Raw genomic sequence first — 12,112 nt, 5'->3', positions numbered from 1 at the left:
AGGAGTATTTATACCTAAAAAATGGTTGGTTATAAATTAAAGAGAAATTTCTTGCAAGTGCCTTGTCAAGCACACAATTTTAAAATATACTGAAAATAGAGGGGGAGGGGGGGGGGGATCGTTTTTATTGTTACTATAGGCCCAGTAAGGTTAGGTTATAATGGGCAACACATTTATAGACCTCGCCGAGGTTAGGGAGAAAAATATTTTAATTTATGTTTTTAAAGAAAGTGTGGAAGTTTCAGTGCTTGAAAGGCACAATAATTAACAATATAAAATTAGTCCTAATGACATGTTTGTAATATTTCAGTTTTTTTATTGATATTTTTATTATCTTACAATTAAAGAGAAATAGATTCAAATTCCTAACTGTATTACACTTACCTGTATTTTGTTAGTCTAGTACATACATACATTACTTGCAGTCGATCATGGCTAGAGAGATAGGTTAATGGAAGAAAATATGTCTTTTTCTGATTTTAAATTACTTCCTTACAACTCTATCAAAAAGTTTATATCCAATATTTTTTGTCCAAGGACGCGGTTTCGTATTTTCTACAAATGAAATATTTATTTTGATAGAATTTTACTATCACTTTGAATATTGTTTCAATTAAACAATATGTTAAAAGAGTATTTTTAACGATAATTACTTACTATAATATCATATTAAATATCTTAAATTTTAAGTAATTTATGCAGGGGTATAAAGGGATAAGACAATGACCGATAAATCTATTTACATCCCTAATGATAATACACAAATTTACCTCTTTTTTAGATTAAAATTAGTGGTTGAAATGTTTGTACTCTCAACCTGAAGAACCAACCAATAAAAATTTAATAAGAGTCTCCAAAGTTGATAAGCCAATGAGTTATAAAACTTTGGGGACTAGTGTAATAAACAGCCCATTGTCTCCTTATTAATATTGAAATTGAAAATTTTTGAAAATGTATTTCAATTTCTTATTAATATCGACGGTTAAAAATTTACTTATTTTTCGCTTTTTATACACCAACTTAAGTTTATATACCAAACTTAATGAGAATATAAATTTCCAATATTCTATCTAAATAGGATATATTTCCATGTTAATCATGGAAAAGGAAATTTTCATTATTTTATCATTAGAAAAATAATTAACTTACACACACATAATAATATTGGTCTTTTTGAAGGATAATAATAACTTTATTTTTAGCAGCGTAGTTTATCTTTAGCGTTTTAGTTTTAAAAAGAAGAAATACAGAAAAAAATAAAGAGGGGTATTTTTTTCTTTGGCTATTACTATAAGGAGGGTGGTTACCCCCCCCCCCCCCCCCCCTTAATGTAGTTATAAACATCCCAAGGCCTAGACAGTCGAGAGTCACAAAAAAGTAGAAAAGCAATGGGTATAGTCCCTTTCGTAACATCACACCTGTATTTTTCACAGTAGCTTTTCTCCTATTTCTAGCACCTGCGGGGCCAATTACCTAACCCTGTGGGCCAATCACGTAACCAATATAACCTAACCTAACCAAAAACAACTTATAAAAAGCCATTTTAAAAATACGACGAATCGCCCCTTATCGGGTTGATGTTAAGAAAGGGGCTATACCCATACTTTTTTAAATTTTCATACTTGTTTTATTACTAATAGATTATTTCAATTTTAAAAGATTAAAAAAATTCATATAAAGACTTTGTTCTTTATGTATTTCAGATTAACAAAATAAATGTCCCTAGCATATGAAGACAGATACTTATATTATCGTCCTTGTTTTATTTTATAAACATAAGTATAATTTTTTCTTTAGTAAAAAAAAATTATTCATAATGAAAATTATCTTTAATCAAAATGTTAATTTTTATAGATTCTACAAAAGAGAATATTTAGGCTTAACAAAAACTCATTATTATTCTTTAATTTTACTTTGTTATTTTATTATTTAAAATGTATGGTATTTACTTTATGCTTCAATATTTCTTCCAACTTCAAACTCCTTTTACATTTTAAATACAACCCCCCCCCCCCCCTCCCTTCCTCACTTTGCTTAAATTATTTTACCACTTTTCCCCCTAAAACCCTCCACACCCCATGTACAAACATATTTAACCTGAATTCAGAAATTGTTTGATGTTGCAAGAGTTTGTGTGTGTGTGTGTGTGTATGTGTGTTATGATGCAGATATTTGCATAACAAAATTCCAAGTCTCCTCCACCCCACCCTTCCCTAGATGCGCATGTTGTAATTTGTTGAAATTATGCCGCAAGCCTCTTTAACACTGGGTATGTCAATTTCATAACCATGTAAACGACAAACCAAAGTGAAAGGTTTTCAAAGCATCAAGAAAGAAAAGTAAAATTGGTTATTTCCTGCATTTTGCCAAATCTCTTAACAATTTTGAATGATTCTAATCAAAATATATTTTATTGGGATATGAGTAGATTAAAGGAAGATGAATATAGATATATAAGGATATATTTGTAATTTACCCTTATATTGAAGGAAAAGGAAGGTTTTTCTATTATTTATTGTTTGGAAGTCAACCCGTTCGTCTATCTACCTGTCGAGTATTTAAGATGCAGAAAACTTTCTCCTCGAGTTAAAACCATACCAAGTATTTTTGTTGTTTCTATATAACAATTATGAATTAGTATTCGTTCTTCTATGCACTGCACATGTTGTTAGTTTGTTTCTGCGACGCTTTTATAATCCTTGCTAGCAAATATTTAGCTCTGTTTATGCTACTTTGTTTGTAGATGTAGTTAGCAGAGTCTCATACTAGTCTAGACTCTCACAAATATGTGTAATATGTTCAGCGCAACACTCTTAAAATTTAAATTCTAGAGAAATGTTTTAAATAGTTGCTTTCCAAAAAATGATATACCTGTAAATCGTAAATTCCAATTTAATTAAGTCTGGAGATATTATAGATAAACAATTTCAATAGTTTATTATTAACTAGCAGATACATCTAAGAAAAATAGCTTAAAAGAATTAAATCTGAAAATTAAATAGCCCAAAACTATTTTATGTCCTATATGAAGCCATGCTAAAATAGAACCCAATCGGTTTTGTAGTTATTGAAATCTTAGGGTTGAAACAAAAAACCTTTACTAATTTATCTAATAGGTTTTGTGGTAAAAAAATGTCTTATTTTTTGAATTATTAATTAAATAAACAATTCATAGTTCTTCCAATAGTTTGAAAGAAAACGAAAATAACTTACACAAGGACGGCAATAGAATCAACATATGTGTTAAATTCTAAAATTAAATTAAATTTTAAATTTTTTTTACATTTTTGTTGAATTTTTAAGAGTGTAAGAATGTTTATAGTACCTGCTATGTATGTAATAATGCAATATACATGAAAGATATTCTACATATTTGTAAAATCTTCAGCCTACAGATACAATATATCTTCAAAACAAGAATGGCGACATCCATAATTAGCATAGGATTTATATTCTGTTAAAGTCATTAAGCTAACAAGAACTGCCAAACAGACAAAAGGACGAAAGCGAGTAATATAGAAGATGATAAATGTCCATAGGAATCTTCACAAAAAAATAGGCATTCACAAAAAACGCTTTTCTTCCAAAGCTTTAATGACAGAGCGACAAACGGAAATTTGAAGGTATAGAATAGCACTGCTACTTATAAAGTTCACTGCACTTACTTGAATTTCAGATTTGATTAAATTTACATTTATTATTAACTAAAACTATACAGACAATTCCAGGTATTAGATGAAATCAGGGATAAGACAATGGACGATAAATTGATGTACATCCCAAATTTTGATAACAAAATCATCCCTACTGTCGAATAAATTACTGGTGGTAAAGTTTGAACACTACTAGTTTGTACAACCCTATCAAGATTTAGTAAAAGTCCAGGGGGGGGGGGCGAAGGGGTGATTACAATCCCCCCTTCCCCCCAAAAAATGAATTTTGAATTCTTACCCCCCCCCCCCCCCCCCCCAATCACTATAATATTATCTAAAAATCTGCAAGACTCGATGAATTGAAAGTCTATGGAAATTTTTCTCCTTGTTTTTAATATTCTGTTTTTATTCCAGATTGAAATTATTATTTCCGCAATATTCTTTCATTTTATTGGCTGTTTTTATTCTGTTTATAGAATTTAAATGCCAAAATATTTATTTTCTTGTGGATGATTTATTTGATGTCTGGACAATTTCAATGTGAAACAAATTTAAAGCTGATTTCCCTCATTTTTCATTTAAGCCTCTTTCCCAGATTTTTTTTACAAAATGATAATAAATTTTTTCATTATAGCTCCGAATTCAATTTATTTTCGCAGAAAAAAAAATATATGGAAAGGTTGTATAAAAATTTTGTTATTCCCGGCCGGCAAAAAGGATAATTATCATATACATAATTTAAAATTTTCCTAAATTCCATCAATTATGTGTAAAAAAAAACATTTTTGATGTAATAACGACAATTAATTGTTATATAGTCGATTTTCCTTACAGGCTTAAAGGTGGCAGACACACAACTGCTGAGCCCTGATTAAAGTAAAACTAATCTTTCTTTAAACACAAAAATTACCAGAGAACTTTGTTTAAATTTAAGAAGGTTATAAATTAAAACTTTAAAGGGGGCGTTTTAGTAGAGCATTTTCTATTATAGGGGAAATTGTTAAATTTGTGTTTAGCTTTATTGCTTTATGATTTTCAAAATATTTATTCAGCAAACCCAGACAAACAATTATTTATATTTCAGTTAGATTTCTCATTTGAACTGTATTATGGCTTATATCAAGAATAAATATTTAAAGTAATGATCATTGCCTTGTAAACTTTTTAAATTTCATTTGGTTATTTTTCTTAAATTTTCTTTGAAAATATGGAAATAAAAGACCTTATTTACTAAGTATATTTGCGATTACTTTTATTTAATGAAATCTTCCAATTTTTAACATGTACAAAACGGCCTGCTTAATTGCTTCAAGATCCATGTCAGATCTGTATAGGAAATAAATGTCTATAAACGAGCTCAAGTTTTCCAAGGAATATATGATTAAAACTCATAGTGCTCCAATAATCCATAATAAACTCTCATTGCCCAGAACGATAAAACCCATTATTTTACTTTATTAAAAATAAATTCATTTTTTTCATTTCATGTTGCTATTTACCTTATATTGATGTATTTAATTTCTAATCATAAAAAAGAAAATTTAAATTTATAATATGATAAATTTAAGAAAACTATGTTTTAAAAGAATTCGATTGTGGCGACATTTTGTGTGTTCAAATATTAAACTAAAATTGTAATCATCATCATTAACCCTTTGGTGATGGTAATGTAAAGAAAAAAATATAATTTAAAAAAATGTTTTAAAAATCATTTAAATTATTAAATATTTACTTTCTTTTAGATAGTAATGCCGGGTGAGGAAAATAGATTTATTGAGAAATAGATATGCATATAGAAAACTAGCCAATAGGGAGATAATTATATCGAGCCAACTCTAGTTTTCATTATATTATACAATTTCTCAAATATTTTTATTACTTAATAATAAATTTTATTACCAATGTTTTCTTTGCTTTTTTTTACAGCCATTATATTATTCAAAATCCACAAAACATGAAATATTATAAACATTAAAAGCGATGCAATTTTAAAATTTATGCATTTTCTTGTAAAGCAATACGGCCATTTAATTGTGGTTTGTCCATGGAATACCTTAGATGAATGTTCAGGTAGTTTACATTTGGGTTTCATGGTAAGGTAAATACTTGTTTTAAGAGGTGATGAGTTTAAACCCCGGTCAAAACCGCGTCAATTAAAACATTAAAATTATATTTCAGCTAATATGTTTAATGTGCGGCAGTTATTTTAAGAACAATGAAGTGCCTTGGCCTTTAAAAAGGGAGAATTAAATTTGTTAGGATGAATAATAATATAGCCTCTAGACCTTCTTTAAAGATCTGGCCTATGATGATAATGTAATCTAATCTAAAATACATCTAAATTCTCCATTTTATAGTAAAAAAATAAGCAATCTATAGTTTCCTTCTTATTATGACTTACTTTAAATTAAAATTATGAAATATTTAAGATGAAATATTATCCTTACCTGTTCGTTTTGTTGAAAGTTATATGTTCACAAAATTATGTTTGCTATACAGACAAAATTCCAATGTTTTTATCCTACAACTTTCAACCAAAATAAGAATGAAAGATTTTCTATGAAACAAAGCCTGAATAGAAATAAAGTTTTTGGTAGCCAAGCTTCTCTTCAATTCTTTTATGTGTGATTACCTGTTACTACTATATTAAAAAGTAATAAAATATATAGTCATTAGAAATAAGTAAGTTTATCTTTATAAACTGAAAAGTAATACGACGCACTGTGTGGCAAATTAATAGAAATATAGAAGTTTTATATAGTGCCTATAAAAAATGACATCATACTGGCCTACCATTGGTCTATTGAAATATAAACTGCCTGGCATTGGTAATTTGTATTGTATGACGTCATTTTTATGACTATGAATAGCTTTGTTCTATAAAGCAAAACCATTCTTTTTAGGCCAAAGAATCCATTTTAATTTTGGAGGAAGAGATGTTAATAAAGTTAATCCTTTAGATCTTTTAAACATATCATTCTTTTTACTATTCAAATAGCCTCGTATATTATCTAATCTAATTGTCCTTGTTTGCTTGCAAAAAGTAGCTCAAGGGGGGCGGATGAAAAGTTAGTTTTGTCATAATATAATTTTCATACTGTTCAACACTAATTTTAGAAGCAACAATAACTTTTCTTGGAGTCTTTTCTACCAAACCCCAAATTAGATAACTGAAAATTTGCCCTTACAAAGCCTCCCTGAAAAAGATCCAAGGAGACAAAAAAAGACATACATCTATATCTCTAATATTTGGATGTTGAAAGCTGAAAAAGCAGAAAAAGTAAAATTATTTAGGGGAATATTTTCACTTTCTAAAGTTCCCATCCGCTAGAGAAAATTAAAGACAAACAAAGTCCCTGACATGTGTATTCAATGATCTTTATCTGCAAAAAGAAATCAAATGTGAACAAGAAAGCAAAATGTAAAATAAACAAAAACGTTGCTGGACAAATTAGATTTTTAAACACTTTCGCAATCAAGTAAAGTCATCATAGGTATTTTTTTTGTTGAAAATAAATATTTCAAAATATTCTGATTTAATTAAATATTAGTAAAAACAACGGATGTTTGCCTATGCTCCCCTTCCTCCCCCCCCCCCCCCCAAAGTTAAATACCTAAGATTCTAGAGCACCTAGAGACCGTTACGAGATTTTAAGCTACAAACAGACACACATTCTGTTACTTTTGTATATGGATTATGTAAGAACGAAATAAAACTGATTTTATAATTGGAATTTTCTTTAAATTATGCATACTTTATAAGCTATTTAAAATTAATAATAGGTGACAGTATTATTTTATCCATCTCGTAATCCAAGTCTATAGTATAAAAATTCATATGAAGCTTTCTAGTTTATTTTACATTATTATTATATTATTATCTTACAGAATTATATAAAGAAGATGATTTTGATTTGCCGTTTTAAACCTTCTTTCGTAAAGAAAGCTGAATCTATGATGGTTTTAAATGCATTTGTATTACGATACCGACACAAAATCCTACCCTTCTTTTAAAAAAGTTCAAGTGCAGTCAATATGAATAAGCATAAATTACACAAGCATACACACACACACATATATACTTCAATCTAGTTTAAGTTTGGCTTCTTTCTTTGATAATTATCAGATTATACTCTTGAATGACCAGTAATTTATAATTTACTAGATAATTAAACAAAATATTTCTCTAGCAGCTGCGCTCCTAGCATCTAGAGACTCTATAATTAAAGGAAAATAGCGTAAAACCATACCCAGACTTTAAAAAACAAAATAGCCTATAACCGTCTCAGGACCTATAAGAAGCTACACTGTAAAGGAGAACCTTATCGTTTTATTGGTGAGCGAGATCCTTCGCTACAGACAAAAAGCTTACTACTTTATAAAATAGGATTAAAAAATTGTCGTCAATTTAGCTTGCTTATATGGACCTTATTTATTGGTCAATTCGTTCAACCTGTAAAATGGGAGGGGATGTTGTTGAGGTGGTGGATGGGGGGTAACGTTATTTTAGCCAACTGCGAGTAAAACTTTATCATAGTACATGGAAATCTGGTGCAACATCCAAGTAATATATCGATTCAAATACCACGTTTTACACATTGGTAAACAAATCTTTATTGTATTTTATGTAAGATTTGGTGCAGTTTTATTCAAGGACCATATACCGATATTTACAACATATCTTGAAAGCTTTACTACAGTGGATGCAATTGTTCTTGTTTTGCCTAATTAATCTGTGAATAGAGTATTTTATACAAGTACATGTTATGTATTATTAACATGTATAAACACACAGACCTCATAAAATATTCATTTCCTAATTAGCGAGATTGGGTAGTAAGAAAAGATTTTGGTGTAAAGCAATGCTAATTACAAAATGAATAATCTACATATATATGTTTGTGTGTGTGTATGTGTGTGTGTGTGTCCATATTAGTTTTTAAAACGAAGCTTTCCTATAACTTAGGTTGGTCCGTCCGCTCGTCCGTAACGGTTAGCTTTTTTGGTTTAAAAATGTTAGCACTGTCCTATCAATTTCAATTAATTCGTATGATGAGTCCGATAACAGTTAGGTACGATTCAGAAAGCGTAGCAAATCTGTAATCACGCGTTATCAGAATGTTTGTACGTTAATTTAAAACATGTTGATTTTAAAGTTTTTTACTACAAATTTTTTCATGTGATACCTTTTCAGAGCTTTGCTTTTGTAGATGTTGTCATTCTTGTTTAAAACAAGAATAAAAAAAACATCTAGAAAGCTCAGCAAGAAATATGAAAGCAACATGTAATAGCATATTCAGTGTGGATGCCCTGGAAAGTGTCATGTGTGACGTCATAAAAAATACGTTTATTCTCCATCTATTTTTAGTAGTTTCCTTTCCCACATCCTCTGATCCCTCATTTTCAGTCATAATTTTATGACGTCATACATGACACTTTCCAGCGTTTCTTTAATTTGACTATGAACACTTTTATAAGAATTGCTGTTTTTTTTTTAGTTGTGCAATATTTCAAATATTTGTTTTGTTCTATTGTGTTTTTACCAAAAAAATTCTTTTGTTCTGAAGTGAATGTTCTAAATTCTTTCTAAATATTTAATTTTTACTTACACTTCATTTTGCGCATTAAAACATAAAATTCATAAAAATAAAATCTTAAATTATGAGGTTTTTACTTTTAATAATATATCTGTTTTTTTTTTAAATGTAGCGAAAAGATATATTTTCTTGTGGGAGATTTTTATAATATTAAGTTTTCCATAGATTTGCCCCTTTACATAAGTAAATATAGTGTACAAAATTATTACATATTACATATTCCATTACAATTAGTCCACCAAAAATGTTTATATCAGCAAACCATTCATAATTACTGGTTTTCCAGGGATACTGGGATTGGCCAAAATAATGTATAACCTTAATATTTATTTTTAAATGATAATAAAAATTTTTTTGTAGGTGGACAAAATGTTTCAAAAAATCAGCCTTTCCCACTTCTCCTCTTATCTCCCTCATATTTATGACGTCACATGGCTGATTTTTAAGACACTTTGTCCAGCTACAATTTTTTTCCTATACAATAATAGAAATTAACTGAACATAATAATTAAGATTAATTAATTTCCATTACTTTATCCCTGTATCATTAGTTACTTTCCCTTTCTGACATATGAAACTGAAGATTTATTTGTTGGGAGGAGCCACCCTACCATGGGGAAAATAGAAGAAAGAAAGAGAATAAAATATAATAAAATGCATTGTTGGATATAATCTTAATACATATTTGTTATGATATGGGTTTGCTTTCTGATATTTAAATTTAGATTTATCAAGGATATTGAGTTTTACCAAAAGTAATTGATAGTTAACACAACAAGAGAGGCAATATACAGATTTAATTTTAATATAATCTACCAATACTATCAAATTTACTAGGCAAGCCTAAGGGTTTTCTTAGCTTTACACAGATATCAAAGAAACCCTAACTTCAAGGCTAACCTAGAAAATTATATGATAATAGTTATTTATCGCGTCGTATTATAGACAGCTTTCCGCAGATATTAAGTTTTGTTAGCTTCGAGGTGTGGAAGGTCCGGGATAACAAAACTGGTATTGATTTTATAATTTCAAAAAAATATTCGTGAAAAATTGAAAGTAATACAATGCTTTTTCTAATCTACCGGATATCAACCGGTTTCTAAGCCATACTGGAAATTGATTAAAACCACTGAATATGTTACCCTGTCACTGCTAACATTTGTATTGATTGTTATTATCTAAGGGAATTGTCTCAAATATCCGCCAATTAAAATAGATGATACAACAATGGTAATTCATCTTGAATGTAGAAAACAAGAATGTGTAGGCTCGCCAAGCAGCAAAGTTTTTAACAAAACATGTTAAGACATGTGTTTATAGCTTTTATTGTACTTCCTGTTGTTCGCTTGCCAATATCTTTTCATATTTTTCTTAACGCTTATCTTTAATCTTTAATGGAATATAAAATAATGTTAAAATTGATAGAACACAAAACAATAAACGTCAAATTCCCCCCCCCAAAAAAAAAAAAAAATTGCGGTATTTTTTTATTTATCCCAGGGGCTGCTGATTTGAAACTGCCGAAAATTAAATATTTTGTAGTAGTAAAGTTGGAGTAAACTTGGTTTTTTTGTGTAACTTAAAGGGAAGTGGGTAAAAAGAAAAGGAGGTTGAGGGGAAATTTTTACTTAGAATTGTTTGTCAGAATCACATTCCCTTTTCCCCGATTTAACCTTACCGTTGACATTCCCCTTAGACTTTACCTTTAAACATTGAATATGTAAAAAAAATGTTGTCTAACTATAAATCTTGATTGACTTGCACATTGATGAATATTGAATATATATTCCTTTTCACTCAGACGTTACAACTAATGACGTTGCCAGGGTGGTAAATCATTGCAACATAGTAGTTTTAAGTTTTAGTAGAGAAACTACTCTGTAGTGACGAAAATTTCTTGCTCGCTATCTTGGTATTCCTTGTGCGTTATGATGTATTCAACTATACGGCTATCATGCTAACTTAAAAATTTGTAATCTCTCATATGTTTATTTTCTTGATTCTACGTACTCGTCATTATTTATAACAAATGTACATTATTCCCATCGATAGTTTAGTTAGAAGTAAAAACAAAAAATAGGAATAATTATCAAAGTGAAAACTTATGAGTATCGTCAAACGAAAAGGATTTAATTTTTTTTTGTATAAAGCTTAATAACTTCTGAATTGATTGATTTTTTCCTTTTTTAGGGAAACTTCGCGTAAATAGGTCCTGCTTTAGTTTTAGTCTATTTTATGTTTCTTACCCCTTTGAATATATTTGCGGAATTGAAAGTACACCATATGAGCATTGGGACAGGAACTATGCATGCCATTTCTTATCCCAGAATATCCCTTTCTTTTTGGCAAGCGATGCAGTTACGAGTGTTAAAAACTGCCATCTTCAATCTTCACTTGTGTGTGTGTGTGTGTGTATGTGTGTGAGATATTATGTGTGTGTGGGTGTGTGCATTTGTTTGTCTGTTTGTACTTGAAATTGTATGTGCCTGTTGGTATATATGTATGTATATCGGTTAGGTGGTTGAAATATTTCTACTGTCTTACATAACTATAGTTCATTTCCAACCCTTCTGTCATTTTTTCATGTATTAAAATCGCCATCATCCTTAGCTTTAACATAATTTCATTAAGAAGAACAACACTACTCATATTAAAATGTTAAATAATTGCCTGTGAGAAAATTCCTTTTACTTCTTAAAAAAATAAATTTAAAGTAAAAAGGTTGGCTTACCTCCCACCCTTCCATCAAATGCTCTTAGAGGCTTCTAAAGGCTTAGCCGTTAGCATTTAAGAAAACAGAAAAAATAATCCTGGAATATATTTTTTAAGAGAATAAAAATATTACAATAATCTAACTGATGT

At 29.2% G+C, this 12,112-nt stretch overlaps 1 protein-coding gene across 1 annotated transcript in view; it reads left to right on the top strand.

Annotated features, from left to right (window-relative positions):
• LOC145331027 (uncharacterized) overlaps positions 1-12,112 on the top strand; it is a 140,387-nt gene that overhangs the window by 8,319 nt on the left and 119,956 nt on the right. The gene's annotated exons all lie outside the window — the stretch shown is intronic.

The sequence above is a fragment of the Acartia tonsa genome, chromosome 1 (assembly GCF_053477335.1).
Source record: "Acartia tonsa isolate MP-2025a chromosome 1, ASM5347733v1, whole genome shotgun sequence".
In the NCBI taxonomy this organism is placed as follows: domain Eukaryota; kingdom Metazoa; phylum Arthropoda; class Copepoda; order Calanoida; family Acartiidae; genus Acartia; species Acartia tonsa.
The sequence above is the reverse complement of the archived record's forward strand: the minus strand, read 5'-3'. Positions and strand labels throughout refer to the sequence as shown.